The 24,851-nt window shown below is 35.9% G+C and overlaps 1 protein-coding gene and 2 long non-coding RNA genes across 9 annotated transcripts in view; 1 reads left to right on the top strand and 2 right to left on the bottom strand.

Annotated features, from left to right (window-relative positions):
* The window catches only part of LOC129416379 (uncharacterized), a 64,776-nt gene that overhangs the window by 17,396 nt on the left and 22,529 nt on the right, over positions 1–24,851 (bottom strand). For 3 of the 6 annotated variants that reach the window (XM_073872888.1, XM_073872887.1, XM_073872883.1), the window contains exon 1: positions 5–731. The exons of the other annotated variants lie outside the window; for them this stretch is intronic. The gene's annotated coding sequence lies outside the window, so the exon portion shown is untranslated. Of the gene's footprint in view, positions 1–4; positions 732–24,851 lie in introns of those variants that run through there. 6 annotated transcript variants of the gene reach the window in all.
* LOC141368767 (uncharacterized) lies at positions 8,492–12,378 on the bottom strand. Its single transcript, XR_012372013.1, has 3 exons — positions 9,364–12,378; positions 8,796–8,860; positions 8,492–8,675 (listed from the first exon to the last, which is right to left on the bottom strand). It is a non-coding gene; the product is annotated as an uncharacterized lncRNA (long non-coding RNA).
* LOC129416414 (uncharacterized) lies at positions 17,426–24,265 on the top strand. 2 transcript variants are annotated; one of them, XR_012372014.1, is made up of 3 exons: positions 17,426–19,173; positions 21,632–22,008; positions 22,482–24,265. It is a non-coding gene; the product is annotated as an uncharacterized lncRNA (long non-coding RNA). The 2 variants fall into 2 exon arrangements; XR_012372015.1 differs by having other exon boundaries at positions 17,431–17,750.

The following is a 24,851-nucleotide window of genomic DNA, read 5'->3' on the forward strand; positions in this document are numbered from 1 at the left end:
TTACCTGGACAGTGATTTACGCGTAATGAGAGAATCCCAGTCAATTACAAGTACCGAAGAAGAAATCACCCAATAGCAAAGAGGACTGGCTCAGATTCCATAGCAACAGAGGCAGAGAGGATTCTGGGAAATGCAGGCGTCCGAAACGGACTTTTTTTTACAATCAAAGTAGAAACAATCAAATTTGATGGCCATAACATCGTTTTGTTGAACTATCAAGCACACGTTAGTGTTCATGTGTTGAGAAAATATTGTAATCTGCAGCGGGCCCACATGTAGTTTTAGCTGGTGCCTTCACCATAGTAAATGTCGATAAGGCTCATGGGTACTGTAGTATTTAATCTTGTATTTGACACACGAAACCGATCGAAAAAAATCAATATTTCTCAGAAAAAACGGCAACATTTGGAAACGATTGCAGTAGCAAAACTCTGCAGTCTCGTAAATTAACAATTAGTACTGCTGACGATGGTTTACAATGGCGATCATCATGCACAATATTAAACAAATAAAAAAGGATAAACGTCTCCTGATTAAATGTTGAGTAAAGTAGCGCTTAAAGTGTAATAAATTAATGACAAATAAAGTAAAACAATACAGCTCCCGGGTATATACTATTGCAATACATTAGATTAAATTCGTGCTGGAAAACACGAAAAAATAATAGGACCAAAAAACGTGGTGCAGGCACGAAAAATACTTCCTATTGAAATACATTAGATTGAAAGTCGTTCTGACTAGCACGAAAAAAAGGGGGAAATCGTGTCCATGAACACGAATCAATAGATTAAATTACGTGACTATGTCACGAACTGCCGTGAGACTGGGTTGCACTAGCTGCCTCAAAATGAGCCAGATGTCGGAAGTGCCAATACTGATGCCGGAAGTGCCACTATCTGCCACTGCCGCGATTTGAGCTTGCTGTCTCTCCGTCCTGTATTGCTGTGCGTGTGCACAGGCGTGCTGGGAACATTATACTAGACACTTGATTTCATTTGCACACCTGTCCTGGACTGCTGTTCATGTATGCGTATGCTTTGGACATTATACTAAGTTCCTGTAATTGTAAAACGCCTGTTTGAGTACTGGGGGAGACGTGCCTGTCTTGCTGTAATCTCAAATATCATATTCATCTCAGATATTTTATTCGAGCATGACATACCAGTTTGACTGCTGCTGTTAGCGATAACCGTATTTTGAATATTGTGTCAGCCACTTTACTGCTCTTACGTTATGGGCAAGCCTCCTGTTATTAGTATTTTAACTGCTGCATACTGCTGAAGGGATTGGCTTCCTGTTATTATTTGGTTAATTAAGTGTTTTGTTTGTTTTTGTTTTCCTGTTTGTTAAAAGTTGTCTTCATTTGGATTCTGTTCTTTTCTTTTTTTTTGTTATAGTACAAATTAATTTATTTAAAGTGTATTTTCATTTATTGTTTTTGCTTTATTAGTTTCTTTTCTGAGTTATTCTATTTGATTTATAATTGTTTTTTTTTTTTTGTTTAGTGATAAGTTTATTTGTGTTATTCGGTTTTGATGGGCACTGCCTTAGTGGAGCCATTGTTGGCCCTGGCAGTTTATTATCTATTTTGTGATTTAACTTTATTTAGCTTCTTTAATATTGAGTTTTGCTAGTTGATTCAACCCTTTTTTTGTGTGTTTGCTTTTGTTTCAGTTGCTGAGAGCTGAAGGTGGTGGTATTGGTGTCCTGGGTGGTGGTGTCCCTTGCCTGTGTGCCGTGGCAATTACCCCATTTTCGCCAGATTCACTGTTGTGCTGTGTGTGTGTGTTCACCTGGGTGCTTTATTGTTTTTTTTGGATTTCTTTAAGCCCTTGTGACTGCTTTTTCCTCCACCGGTAAGCCTCAGCAGCCATTAAATTTGCCCCCTCCCCAAGTATGAATGTTTTAACTAGTGTTTTATAATTCAAATAAAGTGTTTTCTATTTTTACATTGAACTTCGTCTCTGGCTTAATTGTATACGTACCTGAGTGTCCTTGTGTACCTAGAATATCAAAATTGGGAACTAACTCCAAGTATTCCCTGGGTGTAAGTCCTAGGGTGGCGTAGTCGGTGTTTTGGGGGTAGGTCCTCTTTAAAACTCCCCTCCCTCTTTGCAACGCCACATTTGTATTTTAAAGGGGACATATTATGAGATTTTTTTTAAGATGTAAACTAAGTCTAAAATAGGTCTGAGAAAAAGTGTGCCGTTTTGGGTGTGTCATTTAAAATGCAAATGAGCGGATGAAGTGCAACCACTGATCACAATGGTGGTGGTTTGTTGCAATTGAAACTCAATTGTGCTGTGAAATATTTTATCTCTCTCTTTCTCTCCCTACTAAATGGTTGTGCTGTGGTTGGATAGTGCAGATAAAGGGGCGGTATTACCTTATTCTGACATCACAATTAGGGCCAAATTACAATGACCTATTTTTTCACATGCTTGCAGAAAATGGTTTACCAAAACTAAGTTATTGGGTTGATCTTTTTAACATTTTCTAGGTTGATAGAAGCACTGGGGACACAATTATAGCACTTAAACATGGAAAAAGTCAGATTTTCATAATATGTCCCCTTTAAATTAGACATTGAATTTTGTTGTGTTTTTGAAGTGAAGAAAATGTCCTAAAATTAACTAACCCTGTGATTTTTTTTTTTTTAAATAGAGAATTTCAAAATATAAATAACAAACATTTAAATTTGCTTATTCCAATATTGCCAGCATCGCATATGATTAACAGATTACAGTGTATTTTATACTGTAGGGGTTCTCAAAGTCCGGACTCCGGTCCGGATCCGCGTCCACTTCATATTACAAGTGCATTCATTTATATGTGACTGATAAATGTGTGCATTTGCTACTTTAAAATGCATATTAAACTTGTAAACAATTCGTTTAGTTTTTTTTTTTTAGATTTAAGAGTATTCCTGGTCCGAAAATAAAACAAGTTATTTAAAAATTTCCTGTGTGACACTGTTGCCATCACATCCAGATATTATGCACAGCTACTTCATGTACTACGGCTTTTGATCAGTAAGTCCTCATCGATCTGAAATCACTGTTGGTTTGAGTCGTTTAAAACATGCATTTGAAAAAGCAACACTCGTCAAACATAATCTTTATACATATTCTTTATTATCATGAAAATACCTGAAAAGGTTTGAAGAACAGCAATATAAATATATCCTTAAGACATTTCCTGGAGCTGCGTGTGTCTGGTTCTTCGCATGTTAAGTTTCTGCCCGAGAGCGCCCCCTGGCTTTTGGATGTAGCGGCAATTCATATTTGGACCTTTGAATGTAAACTTTGAGAACCCCTGCTGTATACTGTAAATGCAAAACCACACTGAATGCTATAAAATCAGACCGGATTTTATTAAAGATTCCTGATTTAAATGCACAATACAGAGAGAAGATATAAGATCGAGACTGCCATTATAGTCATCACTGAACTGCAATGAATTATTTTTCACAGATTAACTTTTTCTTGTATTCGCAAGATGCATTTTTTTAAAAAGTAAAATCAGCAACATTTATTATAGAGATAGAAAATGACGACTTGCGGTGGAGCAGGCCCCCCATTGGCTAAAAGGATTTTTTATAAAATAAATAATATTCCAGATCAAATATACTTATATACTTATATATACATAAATATATTTATTTTTATATTATACATTTTAAAAGTTTTTTTTTTTTAAGATGCTTTGTAAAACAATTGTTATCCTAATCCTGCTAATAATGTGTATTTATCAAAAGTGGCGCGCTGTAAATCGCTTTTGTCCAATCACAATGGAGGAGAGGCGGGACAAACAGTACATCGACCAATCGGAACATCCTTTCTCTACTACTGAAAAAAACATAAAAGTTAATATATCTTGTCGATTACAACATATAACAGTCCGTGCTACCACAATATAATTACGCATTGATTAAACAAATTATCTGCAAAATCTGATACTTATAAAACAGTACTTCCGCGGAGGTTTGAATAATAGCAACCAACGCACAAAAGCGCCTCCAAAGCGCCCTCACGCGGTCATTTTTAGAACTGGCGTCTGAAGCTTCGGTGGAGTTTATTTATCATCAAAAGATTATAGAAATTAATGGGCTAATGTTCTGTTCACTGTATATACATTTTCCGTTTTGTTTTTACTTGTATTTTAAATTAGGCATTGAATATATGTTTTAGAAGTGAAGAAAATGTCCTTAAATTAACTAACCCTGTGATTTTTTTTTTTTTTTTTTTTTGCAATGCATATTCGGGTAAGCTATCTTAACTTTAATATAATTGTTGTTAATAAACTGTAATTTATAATGATTTTGCTTCAATATTTCATCACCATTTTACAATAAAAACTGTTTCTAAATACAGTGGGAGTCATTTCACTGATTAGAGTATTCATATTATTAATAAAAACTTACAAAATAATGTCATCATCATTCTTTACTTTTAACTTTTAATTTTTTATGATTTTCACAAAGTTAGTGTTTTATAAGTTGGGTAAGAGCGCCACTTAGTGGATGATAGTGGTAATATATATTGCTCTAAAAACTCGTTATTTGGCAGGGAAAGAGAAACCCATTATCATGTTTATATCTAACATTCAGGCTATATTATTTTAATGTAATCAATCAAAATGTTTCTAGTTTGTAGCACATGTACTGATGTATATACTATGACAGGGGTCACCAACGTGGTGTATGAATTAACTTGTGTATGAATTAACTAATTCTCAACATGAATATAGCCGTAGAGGCTGGAATGGCATAAAAAAGAAAGAAAGAAAGAAAGAAAGAAAGAAAGAAAGAAAGAAAGGTCAGTCTGTACCCCAGACTCAAATGTCAAGCTTCACCAATGAATGCAGGAACTTACAATCATACAATTGTTATGTTTAACTTAGAGATGGATTTTAATAAATGTATGTAATAGGGCTGTCAAAAGATTAATCGCGATTAATCGCATCCAAAATAAAAGTTTGTGTTAACATAACCAATGTGTGTGTACGGTGTATAATTATTATTTATATATAAAAACACACCCAATTATGTATATATTTAAGAAAAAGTGATTATATTTATATATAAAATATTTATATTCATATATAATATAAATTATATAAATGTATATACAGTATTTAAATGCAAATATTTCTTAAATATATACCTGAATGTGTGTGTATTTATATATACATAATATTTACACACAGTACACACACATATGTTATGTAAACACAAACTTTTATTTTGGATGCGATTAATCGCGATTAATCTTTTGACAGCCCTAGTATGTAAATGATAATATATAAATATTAATATGTAAACAAACTTTCCAGCATTGCTCAAGCAAATTGGCAGACAAACATTTGTTTTAAATGATCCAATAACACCGAGAGACTTTGAAAGATTTTTGTTGACTTTGTTGAGTTTTATTAGATTTTGTCAAATGTTTAACTTAATGTTTGATTTTAAAACTCTTGTTTTATAACATTTTGATCACAGGTCAATAAACCATTATCTTAGTTGTCATCTGACGTTCTCATAATCTTTTATACACTTTTACAAATTGCTAGAATCCAGATATTTATTTTGCATTAAGAGCATTTATCATCTGAAGTCAGTATGAAATCTGAACGTTTCTCCTCGATTGATGCCATTTTACTAAGAGGACAGAAAACAGAAGCTCTGCTCTTAAAGGTGTCATGTGTAAGATTTAGGAGCCTCTATTGACAGAAAATGAATATATCATACATATCTGTGTTTTCAGTGGTGTTTATTGATCTTACATATAAAACAAATATGCTTTCTATAACCTTAGATTGAGCCGTTTTTAATTACATACACAGCGGGTCCCCTTATATAGATGTTGCCATCATATTTCTACAAAAGCCGTGAGCAGACAAACCGCTCTCCAGAGTGCGTTTCGTAAATATGTTGTTGTTCTTCTTCGTTCCCTGCAAACACGTGTATGTGGGGCCCATATGGGTTACACATGGGCTAGCTGGGTACAGAGTGGGCATGGGCTCCAAATGGGCATATTATCTGGGGCCCATCTGGGCTGAACCAAGTGGGTCCCACATGGGCAAACCCAGCCCAGCAAGCAATTTTGCGGCTAATAGACGTCTAGTAGCCGTCTAAACACCCCTCTGACGTCTAGGCTAATAAAAGGCTAATTTTGGGCTGTCAGTGAAAATCTAGTAGACGTCTATCATAGCCCAAGAATAGACTAGCCGTTAAATAGACGGCTATTAAATGACTACATGTGTGTGTCTAATAAACAACAAAAGAATGGCTAAAGAATTCTTTTTAATCCATTAAAAAAGGTTCTCATAAACATGTAATCATGCAATTTATTACAAAAAATAGTATTAATACAATAGAAATTCAGATAAGACAAAATGAAGAAAAACTACTTTTAACAAAAAGAATAAAAACAGTAACAAAATAAAAGCATAAATAACAAAATACAATTTTAAAAATGAAATAACATCTAAACATTAACAAACTATCTTCAGTTCACTTCAACTTATTAATTGTACCCATTTCCATACACCACGGCCTGTTTGAAATGCCCCCACTGCATCCCTCACCTCCAGCTCTGCCGCCGCCGGGAAGCTGCTCAACACAGCATCCGCCAAACACGAAAAGAATGCATGAGACAAGTATTTTTGCTTTATATTAAATGTGATAGTCATTCTCTTTGGAAAAAGTCATATATAAATATTGACAGGTCAACAACAGTAATCATATCGTTCTCATTACTACAAACACAAGTGCATGTTTCTCTGCATGTGTTTAATGACATTCTGGAACTAGCAAAAGAGGCTTAAAGGCAGAGTATCTGATTTTGATCCAGAAACATTTTAGTTATGCTGGTTGAAAGTCTCCTCAAGTCTTGATAGCAATCACTATGTTAAGTTTTCTAATGTGTATTTTTATATATTTGTGTCATTTGTAAAAGGCGTAGGACCAAAAAAACGTTCAACAAATCATTGAACCCCGACCGAATGCAATATTTGGACATGGGCCAGTTACCGGTTTAAAGGTATACCGAGATTTTCAGAGTCAAGGTTTTAAAAACCACAAAAAATTTCTGTGATACCGTTTTCAATGTATGAACTGTGTTTACACAAAGTGAATTAAATCATGTAATTGAATTCATGTCTACATTTACAACTGAAAGAATATTATCATTTAAAGGCTTTATTTTAAACTGGCATAAACGTTGTTTGTTGTTTAAAAATAAAATGTATTGTGTCCAGTTGAAAAGTTGATGTTTTAATACGCAGACATTTGAAAATAACACATTTTAGTGTCACAATGGCAATACCGCAACACCGTGGTATTTGGCTTATGGTTATCATCCAGATTCTCATTCCGGCCCATGCCTAATTGGACGCATTAAATTTTTGCCCCTCTTCTGTGAACGTGTTTTGCATGCCACTTCACACCCTGTTCACGCTCTGTAAAAATAGGGAGAATCAAATAAACTTTCCTGCTGAATTGACACAGGAGCTACAAAACGAAAAACATTTTGAAACAACAAAAAAAAACATCTGGATGAGCAAAGAGCAAAAACCCAAATTAACATTGGTAACTTCACTGCTTTTCCGCAAGATGGAAACAGCCACAGGTCTGAAAGGGTCGTTGCAGTGTTTCTTTTGGAAAGGTAGGTATGCAGTGTGATTCTATTTTGATGGATTCAGATTGTATTTTAATGAAACGTGTTGCTTATGTAGTTTGTGTTCCTTTACGAATTAGTGCAATGATATTTATCTTTTCAAATTTCTAAACGTGCTGCATTTAATTCGGATTAAAAACAGTTGTTTATGTTGGTTATTTTGGTAATGTTATTCACTTTGTCAGTCTTAGGAGTGTGCTTCTGGTTGGTGCGTGTAGGCTAAAGTTAGTATTTTTCAAAATCAAATACCCTGCCCTTTAAAGGAATAGTCTACCCTTTTGCCATATTAAACTATGTTATTACCTCAACTTAGACAAATTAATACATATCTATCTTTTTTCAATGCGTGCACTGTATAGCGCGTCGTGAATGTGTTAGCATTTAGCCTAGACCCATTCATTCCTATGGTACCAAACAGGGAAGCCACCAAACACTTCCGTGTTTTCCCTATTTAAAGAATGTTACATGAGGAGTTATACCAGTAAGTATGGTGCCACAAAAGAAAACTTTTTTTGGTACCATAGGAATGAATGGGGCTAGGCTAAATGCTAACACATTAACAACACACTGTGCAGTGCACGCATTGAAAAAAGATAGGTATGTATTAATTCGTCTAGGTTGAGGTAATAACATAGCTTAATATGGCAAAAGGGTAGACTATTCCAAGCATAAAATATTCACAATACAATCTTATGGACATAAAACAACTAAACAATATTGTATGGGTGAGTTAACTGTTGTATCGGCAAAGAGTAATTTAATCTGGGGTTTTTAATATTTAGAAAATATTAAGGCAGTACCGGACTGTCGTCAATTACACCTCACATAGCCTAATGTCATATTAAAAGTATTTTTTTGTGAAACACCATTCAGCCTAAAACTACATACAAACACACTTACCTTTAACTGAGAACTGATGTTTTTTCAAATGCTTGCTTCTGCAGTGGACCACCACCATTCATGTTGAACTTTGAAATTAATGAATTTTAGGGAACTCTAAAATACAAAAGATAATGTTGTTAACAGTTGCAGACTGACATATTTTTTTTGTGACCACATGAAAGACTGCGTTGACACCACAATGTCTTATTAATATTGCATGTTTATAGAATTTACCTGTCCAGCATTCTTCCGGCACGGTCTCTCAAGTTTCTCCCTCCAGTTTCACACAGCTTTGACACCTGAATAGCACATGCCAATGTCAGTAATTGTACAGTATTGTATGCTTCAGTGTACAAGTGTTTACCAACCTTTAAGGTTAATGCCCACTGACCTGCAAGTTTGCCCTCACTAACACAATAAAACTCTTTTTTCCAACAAACTGAAGGCCTGTAAGTTAAATCCATATGGAAAAATAGCTTTCCCCCACAATCTCCGTATGCATAACTGCAAAGCACAACCGCCCACATTACTGCAAGCAACACAGTGATAACTCAGCCAAGTTACCGCTGCCACCAAAAAGCAGCCCACAAATCACCCATGTCAATCTTCAGTTCAACGTTTGTTACATAGACTCATTTACCTCCACTATTTTATGACATTGCAGGTTGTACTGTTTAGGTTTTATAAAACATGGGTTACTTGCTCTAACGTTAACCTACCCGCAAGAATGTCGCGATTCCAACAACAAATAAAGTAAATACATTTTAAACACATGTAAAATAAAATAATAAAAAACACTTACAAGACCAAACGAGTGTGGAAGATTGCTTTCCTCCTGGCTGCTTCTTCTTCTTCTTCTTGTATGATTTGCGGCAGTTTAGACACTGCTATGGTGTATTACTGCCCTCCACAGTTCATCTGAAGAACTTTGCCTCACAGTTTATATCCTTGAGTAAAGACCGGTGTGGAGTAAAAAAATTATTAAAGCCTTTGCTGTTACATAATCCATATTTCCAAGAATCGTTTTTAAAGATAAAGATGATATTCCTGAATCCATCAGCTCAGAAAACATGCGAGTTCTTGCATCATGAAGATTTTCACATTCCATTACTACATGTTTCACAGTTTCTAATTCTCCACACTCACATCTACCATCAGGATGTTTGCCTACTCTTGCCAGCCCAAAATTCAGTGCACAATGTCCCAGTCTTAATCTAGTGATTACCACACGATCCCTCCTCTCTAATCTTGTGTTTGGTGTGTGCATTAATGTGGGTTGTATTGAGAAATAGTGTCTGCCTTTATTTCCTTTTTCCCATTCTTTCTGCCATAATTCCTTTATTTTTTCCCGTATAATAGTTTTACACTCTATTCTTCCATACATTACTTTCAAATCAACTGCGCTCTTATATGTGGCCTTTTTTGCCATCTCATCAGCTTCTTCATTTCCCTGAATCCCCACATGTGCAGGTATCCACATAAAACCCACTGTATTTCCCTTTTTTATCACCTGATTTATTGCTAGCAAAACTTCAATAACTAAATCTGGTCTAGCCTCACTTTTCCTGCTCTTAATGGTCATTAAAGCTGCAGTAGATACCACATTTCTCCCAGGCCTTTGTCCTTCCATCCATTCAAGGGCCCACAAAATTGTTACTAATTCTGTAGTTAAAACCGACATGTTATCTGGTAATCAAAGACCTTGTTTAATACATAATTGGGGAATACTTATCCCTATTGCTGTTTTTCCATCAATTGGGTTCATAGAGCCATCAGTATATATTTGCTCACATTGTGTCCAGTTTCTTTTAAGATGTTCATAAACCGTAGCCACTATATCACCACTGTCTTCTTTTACCTGATCCAGCATGGTAAAATCAAATGTAGCCTCAGGTAAAATCCATAATGGGACTGGTGACCAACATACTGCTGGTCCTATTATGTAGTTTTTCAAACCCATTTCATGAGCTTTCTTATCGACAAAATGAATCATATTCCCCTTCCTATCTCTTCCCCCCTACTCTGAAACTCCCAGTGTTCCTCTAGTAGACTTTTGGCTGGATTTTTACAATTAAAACTTCTAAGCTTAATCCAATAGTTCAGAGATAATTTAATTCTCCTTAACTCTAAATTAGTCTCCTCCATTTCAACTAGAAGTGCATTAATTGGCGTTGTTCTCATTGCCCCACTACAAATTCTTAGAGCCTTAGCTTGGACCACCTCCAATTTCTTTAAAACTGATGGCGCTGCTGCCCCGTATATCATGCCTCCATAATCAATATTTGACCTAATTATTCCCCGATAAATCATCATTAATGTATCTCTATCCCCACCCCAATCTCTTCCTACTAAGCATCTTAAAATATTAATAACCTTCTCACATCTTTTGACTATTTGCTCTATATACACCCTCCATGTCATTCTCTCCTCAAACCATACTCCCAAAAATTTAAATGATTTGACCCTTTCAATAGGTGTATTATATATCTTCAATACCTGTTCTAATGTTTCTCTTTTAAAACCGAATACTACATATTTAGATTTTAACACTGATATTTTAAAACCCCATTCCTCTGCCCAAGTCTCTACTGTATTAATTGCCTACTGTATTTGTTTATATATATACCTAATATTTCTCCCTCTCTTCCATATTGCCCCATCATCTGCAAATAACGACAATCCAAAGCTCCCTTCCAACTTACAAAAAATGTCATTAATCATCACATTAAATAATACTGGGCTAATTACACTACCCTGCGGAGTTCCATTGATCACCTTTTCCTCACTGGACACCGTTCCATTGACTTTTACTTGAATAGTACGATCCCTCATAAAATTATTTATCCAATTTAGCATCCTACCTCTAATCCCTGCATCATGCAACTTAATCACTAAGCCCTCCTTCCATACCATGTCATACGCTTTTTCAATATCCAAAAAAACTCCCACAACCGATTCCTTATTTGCTATAGCTCTTTTAATATCCATATCCAACAATAACACAGAATCCATTGTGGATCTACCAATTCTAAAGCCGCTTTGATAAGTAGTGAAATACTCCTGCTTTTCCAATATATATACCAATCTATCAGTAACCATTCGTTCCATCGTCTTACATAACACCGATGTAAGAGCAATTGGTCGGTAAGAACTTGGTTCTCCTGCATTTTTACCAGGTTTCAATATCGGTATAATTATTGCATGCTTCCATTCCCTTGGCAATATTCCATACTCCCATATACTATTCATTAACTTTAACATTTCTTCTAATGCTGACTCATCCAAGTTACGCAAAATCTGACATCCTATCCCATCTCTCCCAGGTGCTGTGTCTTTTCCCCTTTGGATAGCTTGTTTAAGTTCTTCAATAGAAAATAAAGCATTCCCTGCATTTGTATTATCTATGTTATACTCTAATTTAAATTTCTCATTCTTCAATTTCTCCTCTCTTTTCTTTTTACTATCCGGACTCAAATTCTTTGAGCTATGTATTTCCTTAAATATCTTAACCAACATCTCTCCTTTATCCTTGCTATTAATTGCTTCCTTCCCCTCACACTGTAAAACTGGCACTTTTATTGACCTGTATATTCCTGACATCCTGTGTATTAGCGACCATATTTTCCTAATATTTGTTTCCATTCCCAAAGAACTACAAAATGTGCACCAACTCTCCCTCTTTGCCTCTTTTATGATTTTTCTAGCTTTTGCCCTTAATTTCTTATATAAAATTGCTTGTTTTTCTATTGGATTTTTCCTCAGTCTTCGATATGCCTTATTTCTATCTCGAACAGCAATAGTACATGCTTCATTCCACCAGGGCACAATCTGACGTTCTTTTGGTAGTTCAGCTCTTGGAATAAACTCGTCTGCAGCCATTATAATATTGTCACAAAATGACCTATTCCACGTATCTAAATCTTCTCGAGACACGTTATGTACGATTTCCTGAGTCCTTTCTTTGAATTCATCCCACCTTGCTTTTGAATAATTATACTTCTTTGGACTGTATCCTTGTTCCTTAATTAATTTTCTCCCAATCCTACTTAGAATTGGAACATGATCACTTCCAATAGTATACCGATCCATTATATCCCATTCTCCCACTATGGCAAGTTCAGGGGAAGCAAAGGTTAAATCTATACATGAATTTGAATCGCTACTTGTTCGAAACCACGTTGGTCTGCCATCATTCAACACTACCAACCCAAATTTATCAATAAAATCTTCCAGGAATATTCCATTTCTATCTCGTGTTCTACTCCCCCATATTCCATTGTGTGCATTAAAATCTCCAGTCCAGATCACTGGCCCCTCAACTTTAGTCATTATTCCTTCCATTATTTCTTCCTCTAACTGCAATTCTGGGTTATAATAATTAACTATAGAAATCTTTCCCTGCTCTGTCCATACTATAACAACTACACATTCAATCTCTATGCTTATCTCTACTCTTCTATATTGCAAGTTATTTTTAATGAAAGTTACACATCCGCCTCCTACCCTATTTATTCGATCTGCTCTACAACTCACATACCCTGGAATAACAAAATCTAAACAAGGTTTAAGCCATGACTCCTGGACACAAATTACATCAGGTTTTTCAGCAAATGCATCAATAAATCTTTTGAATTCTTGTCCATTGGCTACTAGACTTCTAGCATTCCATTGCAGGACATAAAACATAAGATACCAGACTATACAAATCAATATATACTTAACTATCCATCTCATCCTCAGTAGTCACATATTCCTCATCTCCCTTGTCTGTCCCCTGTTTTATATAATCCTGCTGACTCCCTGATAGTCCTTCATGCATGAATCTATTTTGAATATCCTTAATCTTAAGAAATTTATCTGCTACTGCAATCACTTCTCTTGCAACATCTGATTTATTCCTTGCTGACTCTTTAATTCTCCACACTGCTTCTGAAAAGAATGCCAAAAATGCTTTCTTTTTAATCATTATATAATCTTCTGGGACTTTTGAACACCCTTCTTGTGGCTTTACCGGTCCTGTAGCTTGCCCACTATCCCTTGCACCCTCAATCCTTCTCACTGCTTCTGCATACAGTATGACACCTTGTTCTCATCTCTTATTTTCTGCACTTTCATAGCTTTTTCATGAGAGGGGCACCCTTTAAATGCAGCCACGTGATTTCCCTCACAGTTACAGCATTTAATCGGATTTGTACAATCTTTAATGTCATGATCTTCACTACATTTTCCACATCTGCGTTTACCTCTACATATTGCTGCTATGTGTCCAAACCTCTGACATTTGTAGCATCTCAGAGGAGGTCTTTCATACTTCCTAACTCTAAAACACAAATAGCCTAACATGACTTTCTCTGGTAAGTCTTTTCCCATGAATGTCAATAATACAGCAGAACTTTCTCTACCTTCTCTTTGATTCTTTCCCATGCGGGTAGCTTTAATCACCTTTCCTCCTTTCAAATTGCTTTTCAATTCTTCCTCTGACACTTCGTAAGACACATTATAAATAACTCCTTTTGTTCCATTTGATCCAGGGATAAAGCCCTCTATCTGCTTCACTTTACAGGCTTTAGTTTGTTGTTCAGCTGTCTTACACATTATCATCAACATACCATTCGCTAAAGTCTTAGCTTGCTTGATATCTCCAAACTCCCGTTTCAAAGCACTTGAAATTTTCAGTGGATTAATAGTTCCAAAACCCCCACTGTCATCTCTCACTTTAAACAACACTTTAAACTCTTCTTCATTTTGTTGATAGTCCACTTTCCTACTCTTAACGTTTCTATCCATATCACTGTCCGTTTCTTGATTTATTTTACGAATTCTCTTCCCCTTACTACTTTTTATCCGTTCCCATTCCCCTTGGTCTTTACTACCCTCCCCCCCACTCCCACCTGACATGGGCTGGCGTCTGAGTTTGGCAAACAATCCGACTTAGCTTAGTATCTCTGTCCACCTCAGTTGAAACTTTCTTTTTCCACACCAGTAATATTCTTGCTTTTCCTTCACACTCCTTAGAACGTTCAAATGCTACTATCATCGACCAACCAGTCCACTCGTGTCGAGGACGTGCGTCACTGCGATATCGATTGAGTTGGTCTGGATACGGACTGAGCGCCAGATCTGTATCTAGCCCCTCCTGGCTGCTTGCTGGTGTTGTTGATTTTCAAACAGCGGAAATCTTTCTCGCGAGATTTGGCCTCGTGTTCTGTGTACTGCAGCTGCCATCTAGCGGTTCGGAGTTGTAACTGGATTTTGTTTATCAATAATGAATGTTATGCGTGACAGCAGATTCAGATAAGATAAATAAAACCAAACATCTGGAATTCACTGGTGTCTTTGCATGCCTGATGAAATATCATACATCTTGCAAGTTATTTTGGCAAAAACAAAATTTTATTAAATTCAAGGACAGGTTATTCTGGGCTGGAGGCGGCTGCCACATCTCCCATTGTCGCGCTGAAAACCCACGAAGGAGAAAAAGCAAAAGCACTATATTTAAGTGAACTTATTAGAAGAAGAGAAGTGAAATTGGATCGAATGGAGTACCCCGTGTATTGTGTTATACAAGACAGATCGCCTCTCCCTGTCAGAAGAAAAAAGATGATCATGTTCAGATGACGCCCAGATAGACGGCGCTAATACAGGACAAATGTTTTAAAAGTGATGCCGAAGTTGCTTGCTTTCTCCTGAACAGGTAAGTTAGCGGTTACTCTATCAATGTACGTGAAAACCGCGTTGTTTACAAGCTATAACATTAGCTTTAAGATGAACATAATCACCAACAGGAGTAAAGTTTTTCCCATGTCACGGTTAAATATATGTAATTTTAATTCCATGTAACATGACAGTGTACAATACATATCAATTGACCAACAATGATTACTTTCAAAATACATACAGACAGTGCAACTTAGGTTGATATTCCTTCTATACTGTGCATAAACAGGGTAAATGTATTTGTTGCATAGTTTTACCACAAGTTCAAATGATGGCTATGCTAGAACTAGGATACGTTCTAACAGCTTTTAAACTGGCAGTTATTTGTCCACTAATCAAAAAAACGCACCCCGACCAAGGAGATCTTAATAATTTTAGAACAATCTCAAATTTCTCTTTTTTTTCTAAAATGTTAGAAAAAGTAGTGGTGGCAAGCCAGCTATGCACATTCTTAGTGAATAAAAATACATATGAACCCACCATAGCACAGAGACTGCATTGCTTAGAGTCACAAATGACCTCCTTTTAACATCTGATCGTGGTGAAATCTCTATTCTTATTTTACTAGACCTTAGCGCAGCATTTGACACAATAGATCACTCAATCTTACTTGATCAACTAGAAAACTATGTTGGCATCAGTGGTCAGGCGTTAGCATGGTTTAAATCGTATCAAACCAACCGCTATTACTTTGTTTATTTAAACGAGGAAGAGTCGTATCACGCCTTGGTTAGATAGAGCATACCGCAGGGATCAGTTTTAGGTCCTATTCTGTTCTCGTTATATATGTTACCTCTAGGAGACATCATCAGGAAACACAACATAAGTTTTCACTGCTATGCAGATGATACCCAGCTTTACATTTCCTCACATCCTAGCGAAACCCACCGGTTTTCTAAGCTAACAGACTGTATTAGCGATATTAGTGACTGGATGGCAAATAACTTCCTTTTGCTAAACTCCAATAAGACAGAGATTATTAATATTGAACCAAATTGCTCCGAACAAAATATGTCAGATTACAAGTTACTCATAGATGGCTGCACTGGTGCCGTCTTCCACAGTCAAGAATCTAGGTGTGATGTTGGACAGCAATCTATCGTTCGAATGTCCCAGGGGCGGAGCGGGGGGGGGGGGGTGCTTTTGGGGCTCGAGCCCCGAATGTTTTGTCAAAAGCCCCGAATCTTTTCAGATCTGTAAAATGAATTCATCCAGGACGCTAGGTGGCGGCACGCAGCTTTAACTCTCCGGTCCCCCACTGAACTGAAAATGAATAAGAGATGCGTGTTGAATGCAAAATAACATTCTGAATCTCCCCACAGTAAACGCCTTTTCAAAGTGTCTTTATTATTACAGTGCCTTCGTTATTACTGTAAGTGTATATTTATAGTTATGTGATGTAAATACTGTTAAATAGCGTCAACTGATATATTATCTGCATGGCTAACGTCTAACTTACTGTGGTGCTCTGGTCTAGTCTGCCCCATTGGTCATTGGTAGTATTTAAAGTACATTTAATAGCAGTGAATTAAAACTCTGAAAAAACTTGCTCATTGTTGCATATATACTTTTTTATACATGGATATACGATTTATATTTTTAAAGACGTCAGAAGTAAGACGGTGAAAAAGTATATAGTTAGTTAGGTAGCTTATGTTTTGTCCATATGCAATTGAAATTCGCAATGATTTTACCTCAGAAATACATTGATAGACAGTTATAAAATGTGAATCCCCAATCTCTTACATTAAAATATCCTTATGTGTGATAACTGTCAGTGCAAATAGGAAGAGAGGAAGGTGTTGATGGAAAGTGTGTTTGAAAAGAAGGGTAGTTAAAATGTAAGATAAAATGTCTTTTTCTTTCCATGTTGAATCTGAATTAAAATGTTCAAATCTAGAAATCATTCATGTTTAAGTACATGGTAAGATTTGGTGGGAGTGTAAAGAACCATATGCATCATATTTATGTGTGTATTTTAAGACATTATTTTGTTTATTTACATTTATATGATTTAATTGTTCAATAAAAGGACTTTTATTTTGGTAGCGCCTCCGCTTGGTGTAATGGATTTAATGTTGTACACCTGTTATGGTGGCAGACACAAACACTAACGCAATGTGAAGCACAGTAACCAAGGCAAGGTTTATGGATCCTGTGAATCTTTAGTTTAGATCCTGGTTTAAGGGGGAACAAGGTAATTGTCCAAATCACACTTTTGCTGTATGTGTAAGTTTGTTTGTTTATTTTGTTGGTTTGTTTGATTTAATTCTAACGTTAGTTGTGTGTTTAGTCTTTCAGTAAATGTTTTTCTTTATTTTCTTGCTCTTACGGTGGTTCATATGTGTTGTTGAATGGCCACAATAAAATGCTGTGAATCATCAGTAAAAGAGTCGACCGCTTTATTAACCAGGATGCTACAGAGAGAGATCACAGATAGACAGAAAGAGAGAGAAACGCTTCCATAAGCAGGTGAGAAATTGTTCTGTCAATGAAGTCAAAAATTGTTATTCTTATGTAGCTTTATAGTTACTGGATTAGCCTTCAGCAAACATGTTTGCCTATTTTTGGATAAGAGAAGTTAAAGTATCATTGTCAAAATTTGTTATGTTGCAGTTTCAAAATGACAATACCAGTGTTGGGTAAGTTACTCAAAAAAGTAATTAATTACTAGTTACATGAGTAATTAATCTTCAATCATGTAATTAAATTACTTTACAAATTACTCCAAAAAGTATTTAATTATTACTAATTACTTTCTAAATCCTATTTAGTACATGATACAAGGATAGGCTTGAAATGGCTTGAAGAAACAATATATAAAAGTACATCAATTATTCTGGTCCCACTTTAGTGTCCATTTCTCTCTATTAATTAACTATTAACTACTTTTGCCTCAATATACTCCAACTACTGCTTATTAATACTAAAGTAGTGGTTTATTTTAAGTATTTGTAGAAATGGGGAGGGTTAAGGGTGTAGAATAAGGTTTTGCAGAATCAGGCATTAATATGTGCTATTTAAGTAGGCCTACTAATAAACAGTCAACATCTCAGTAATATTAATGCTAATAATCAACCAGTTAATAGTGAGAATTGTAAACTAAAACCATGTTAAATCCACTATTTATTATAGTATACATAATTGTTCTACAGTCCATAGACAGTATTTAGTTACATCAGAAGTAACTGTAATTCGATTACAAGAAAAATAAGAGTAATCCCTTACATTACTTTTTCAAGTAATTAAATTACAGTAACAAATTACTTAGTAACTAGTTACACCCAACACTGGACAATACAGAGAACACTTAGATTAAAAAATTGTTTATAAAGCTGCCGTAAATGGAGAAAAAATATCAACAGGGGACCAAGCTTTGAAACCCCTAGATTTGGGCTAAGCCCCCAATGTCTACAATGTCTGGCTCCGCCCCTGGATTGTCCTATCTCCAATGTCTGCCTTATAGCATTCTTCCATCTTAGAAATATCTTGAAAATACCCATATGCTATCTGCTATCCACGCTTTTATTACCTCAAGATTAGATTATTGTAACTCGTTACTTGTTTCAGCTGGTTCGAACCGCCGCCGCAAGAGTGTTCACTCGATCTAAAAAGTATGACCACATAAGCCCAATTTTGGCATCTTTACACTGGTTACCAGTTAAATATTGCATGAATTTAAAAATATCGCAAATTACCCTCTAAAAACCGTTGGGTTATTTGTTTTACCCAATAGGTGGGTTAAACATATTGGGTTGTTCTGTTGGGTTATTCCTAGCTTTTATTGGGTTATTTCTATAACAACCCAGACAGATGGGTTAAAATCGGGCTCACGTCACGCAATTTGAATTTCAATGGTCAACAGGTGCCACTGCTGAGTGCGGACAGACGAGAGGTACGTTTTAAAATATATATCTCTGTGTAATGTTTTATTTGCTACAAAGTGTCTTTAAGCTCTACACACAGTAAACTATCAGCCACGTTTTCTACAAATACTTGTACAAAAACGCTGTTGTCTCGTTTTTGTCCGTTACACGTGTTCCATTAATTAACTGTTACCGATGCCAACACGCGTTTTTATGCCATCATAAACGTAGAAAAACATCGCAAGTTATTTGAATACTAAGCAGCACCAACAGCATGATCCCTAATGAAAATGAATCATGTCTTTTTTTAGTAGTATAAAGTTAGTTTCATGGCGTATTGATTGCCATATTGCTTAAACCATGGTTTCTGTAACAGACAATGCTTTTTTTGTTTAAAGTGTAGTAAAAACTGTTTTTTAACTTTTGTAAGGGATGCAACCGGCTGTTTTTTGCTCCAAATATTTTTTTAGCCGGTCTGTTATAGAAACAGAGCTGTAATATAAATGTGCTTCTGTATGAAAATGTCTTAAGAAATGACTCGATGGCATTTTATTGTCGTTTTACAGGGATGGGCAGTATTTCAAATGCATGTATTTAAAATACGTATTTGAAATACAAAATAGTATTTTGTATTTTAAAGCCTTTGAAAAAAATGAAATGTAATTTGTATTTAAATACATTTAAGATGAGTATTTTTGTATTTTTAAAATACTCAAAATACTTTGAGCCAGTCAACCCGTCAGGGTGCTGTTTTCATGCATCAGCTAGTTCAGACCAGACACCAGAGTTCAGGTAAGCAAATATATCTGTACAGCTTTTAGTGGGCAATAATTGAAATGTTGGAGTGGGAAAAAAAGCAAAGGCGATTGAATTATTGGGTGTGATGTGATTTGTGTTATTATTACTGTCGCGAAAGGAAATTCAAATTCACACTTGCACATTGGCAGGCAGTTGCACTTTGCACGACTGAGACAGAGTGACTTAAAGGAAAACCACAATTTTTTAATTTTTCACTATGTTCTTACCTCAACTTAGACAAATTAATACATAACTATCTATTTTCAATGCATGGAGGTAGTTTGCAGCATTTCGACCTCAGCGCACAGTAACATTTTCACAGGAGTGATGAAGTTACTGCGCCAGAGGTCGAAGTGCTGCAAACTAAGTGCCCTTCCGCCATACAATATAGTTCTCATTTTTTATTCACTTAAAAATCACATTTTATTTTGTGCCACAATACTTACTCATTTAACTACTCATGTAACAGGCTTTGAATGGGGAAAACATGGAAGTGTTTGGTGGCTTCTAAATTCTTCCCTGTTTAGATCCTAAGGAATAATGGGACTAGGCTAAATGCTAACACATTCATGACACGCTGTGCAAAGATGAAGTGCACATATTGAAAAAAGATAGGCATGTATTCATTCATCTAAGTTGAGGTAAGAACATAGTGAAATATTGGAAAAACTGTGGTGTTTTCCTTTAAAGGCCCTTTCACACGTGACGCAGCAAGTGGTGGAATCAGCACACAGTTGCTGATTTCTTTTTAGCTTTGTGCAGTTGAAGCCTTGTTTACACTTTTTCAATTCGCATGGCTCTACTCTAAAGCGTCAGTTATAGGAGTTGTCTGCTGAAACTAGCTGAGGAACACAACTGTGTTCATATATTCACACATAAGAAACTGACATTTGTTTTCACCATTGTGAGCAATCTGTTGAGCTCCTACTCTTAAGTATTTTGTAGTTGAGAGGTGCTACAGCCTGTGATTGGACAAACACATGAACACATGTCCAGTGAGTCATGAAAACATCACAGTAAAATAAGTCTCATGTAGACTCACTGTAGAAAATCTGTACTTCAGAGCAGCTTGCATTGGTCAGTCTCATAACGCTTGTGTTTTCAGGCGGACTGTTATAGAAATCTTGCAAAATAATTTCAATCAGATGACAACATCTGCACTCTTAAAGGGTTTTCAATTTTGTGTACGTTATACATCAAATGTTCGCCCAAATGTCCACCACAGTCGTGACTTCGGAGAGCCAGACAACTACAGAAAGATTAGAGACGTGCGCTCGTAGTCTAGCAGTTAGAGAGTTGCCGGTTCGATTCTTATGACCATCAGGAACCGACTAAAGTGCCCTTAATGTCCTTGATCAAGGCATCTTTCCTCCAGTTGCTCCCCACAGTAAATGACATCACAACTTACTTGACTAGGTTAAGTCAACACAGGTTCCTGTTGTTTGTGTGAATAGAGAGGTGGAAATGTAGCCAGTTGTGTGTCTCCTCTTTGGAGAGCACTGGTTTGGGACGTGAATCCTTCACAAAGTCTTTATTTTACTAAGACTCTTGTCAGAAAATAGTCTCATCAGGGTCTGTGTTATCTGACCGAAAGTTTTTTGATTGATTATTTGTCTTTTAATTAGTTAAACATTGTTAACTGTGTCAAACTCTTTATGGGTGTGTGTGTGTGTGTGTGTGTGTGTACAGGTGAAGTATTTTGGCCGAGACCCCACAGATGGCAGGATGAGATTATCACGTAAAGTTCTTCAGTCTCCAGCAGCGACTGTAGTGAAGAGTCTCAGTGAGAAACAGAGCATCTCTATTCACCTTATTTTTCACGACAACAAGGGCGGCGCCATTTCGCTCATTTTGTCAACGTTCTTCCGGCCGCATAGACGATGAGCAGCTGAGGCAGTGACTGAAGGCGACACGTTAAGCTTAAAAAGCTCACTCGAGCGCCTTAATGTTTCTTTCTTACCAATTTTAAGCCAACTGAGGAACACCCTTATTCCAAGTAATGGTTCGACTACGATGTTCCGGTAACTTTAAACCACGCCGGGTGTTGAAAAGGTGGCCAGTTTCAGGTAAGCTATCTTAGCTAACTTTGTACTCGTTCGCCTAAAGTTAGATTTGTGAAGTCCGTTCTACAAATACACTTAAGATCAGTAACGTTAGTTTATAAAATGCAACTATTTGAATGGTTTTAATTGTCCACCTATATTTTTATATTTACGATAGTACAACGAGATATTATAGTACATTACATTCTTACAGTAGCTCACGTGATTCCTACAAGTTACTGAGATTTCAGATGCTAGAATGTCAGTTCATTTCTCATTCAGATATTGATAATGACCTATTAAACAACGTTATTTAACACTGAAGTTAAAGGTTGTCTGTGTAATGTTACTGTCTCTTTTTAATGCATCTCTCTCTTACACTCTGTTCTGTTTAAGTATGGGTGCCATTTAACGTTAACGTTATATATTAATTCTCATGATGCAAGTTTATTTTAAATACTAACATAAAAATGTTTGTGGTTATATTGTTTTCACAGATGCATTGATGTGTAGTGATGCAGTGGACAACTGTGAGGATGATACAATCAACATGTTCCTAAACTGTGATGCAGAAACACAATGGGAGGATCCATCCGTCTCTGACCACAACTACACTTTAAAATCACAACTCAACCTGAAGCAACCTACATCTGATATGGGAAAACAATGGTGCAGTTTCCCTGACAGGGCTATGCTGGTCCCAGGCTAAAATGCATATTTGAGCTACAATAATTTAAAAACACCTTTTACTGACATACCTCAACATAGTGCCATTGTTTTGTCACAAGATGCGCACCAGTCTTGTTTTTTTTGTAGGGTTTGTTTGTAAAACCTAAAATGTCCTAATATAATTAAATCCTAGTCCTGTAAAACCCTGTCCGAGAAACTGCTCCAATGTGTTGAGCTGGCACAAATGTACATATCTCTGCTGAGAAACAACCATCTTTGTGTCAGCTGTACAGAGGGTTGATATTGCATCCATTACACAGTCACCAAGCACTTTACCAGTACATACACCAACAGCTTCCAGATAAACATTTGGGATCAGCTCCTGATGACTCTGATAAAGCTGTGTCTTAATTTATTGCAGGGTGGTCTTGCTTTACCTGTTGTAAAGTTACATTAAACCTTCATATGTGATCAGATGTCATGCAGTGATATTAAACATTTACAGTGTGATCAGATGTTGTGCATTTATATTAAACCTTTACAATGTGATCAGATGTTGTGCATTTATATTAAACCTTTACAATGTGATCAGATGTTGTGCAGTTATATTAAACCTTTACTATGTGATCAGCTGTTACCTGTCATGCAGTTATATTAAACATTTACTATGTGATCAGATGTAACCTGCCATGCAGTTATATAAACCTTTACAGTGTGATCAGATATTATCTGTAAGTAATTTCTTAAACCATATGTGAGCTTTGTAGATTCGTCTCCTGATTTGAAGGAATAAGTGTTGGCAAGTTTGCAAATGAATTCTATCATGGTACCACATAAAACGAAATAGTTATTGGACTGGCTAAGGTGCACATTTGCTTTAAAAAAAGACGAAATCACTGTGTAAATATTGGTAGACATACTTTTAATAATTTTCAATGCTGCTCCATCAGCTCCTGACGGGACGAGGTAATTAAATATGCCAGGCGTTACTTGCCGCGGCCGCTTCGTATTGTCTAACCACGAGACGATTGATGGGACAATATAAGACTATCCGAGCGTCGTATGAAGTTTTACCCGTGCTCCTAATTTAAAACATTTACAGCAGTAGCGATATTTGTCATTTCACTAAAGTTATAGTGAACTACAAACAATCTTCTAACCACCAAACTAACCACCGAATGCACTGTGCCATATTAGCAGCGGAAGTCGGTTGACAAAATGCGGAAGAGCGAAGAATTAAAAAGGGGCGTGGCGGAATAAGGTGAATAGGAGAATCTCAAGACTCATAGAGCTCTGCTCATTACTATCTTTTGTACATGACATATTTTATTATAATAAATCTGCTTATTATTACAAACACAACTCTGCCCTTTGCATTTCATGCGTTTACAACATCAGCAGATAATGCGATTTGTTTCTTCACAACCAGACACCAAATCTACTGATAAAAACATTTATCCATACTGTTTCTCTCTGGTAAACTGAACCTCCAGCCTTCACCCAAGTCCCCCACAACTTTTAAAAAACAACACATATTCACCAGACTAACATATAACTCTTAACTTTTACACTAAATGTAAAATACCTTTTTAAAATAAAAACCTTTCATGTTTTTCTATCATGTTGTCCATCTTTCCTAATTTCGAGTGTAATCTTGCTTGTAAACATGGCTTTGCTCTTATTGTTAGTTTACTGACTAAATGTTAAATGCTCCCTTATTATTTACATTAAAGCTGCTAAATGAATAAATGTAAATGCACATTTATCTGATTGCTGTGACTGACATCTGTTATTTACACGTGACATTTCCTAGTGTGAAAAACAAAAAATTTGTATGAAAGACGACATCCTCAAAACACTATTACAAATGTTAATATATTGTTTGTTATTGTTTTTTTCATGACTAACTTTTATATTAATTATGAATAAATGATAAATATAGGATGCTCACATAATGTAAAGTTCATGTAATGTCTGCTTTGACACACAGCAGTATGTGCCGCTTAAAATGAATTCATTCATTAATTTAATAATGAAATCATAATATTGAAAATAAATAAATCACTTTTTAAAATGGACAAACAAGTTAAGTCAAGTTTCCTGTTATCGTCATTTAACAGTAGCCTACTGTTACGAACTAGTCTAAGGTGTATAAAGAGTAATGAAACATTAATGTGAAGAGAGAGAAAGCACTTCTG

Source organism: Misgurnus anguillicaudatus, chromosome 11 (assembly GCF_027580225.2).
Source record: "Misgurnus anguillicaudatus chromosome 11, ASM2758022v2, whole genome shotgun sequence".
Classification (NCBI taxonomy): Eukaryota; Metazoa; Chordata; class Actinopteri; order Cypriniformes; family Cobitidae; genus Misgurnus; species Misgurnus anguillicaudatus.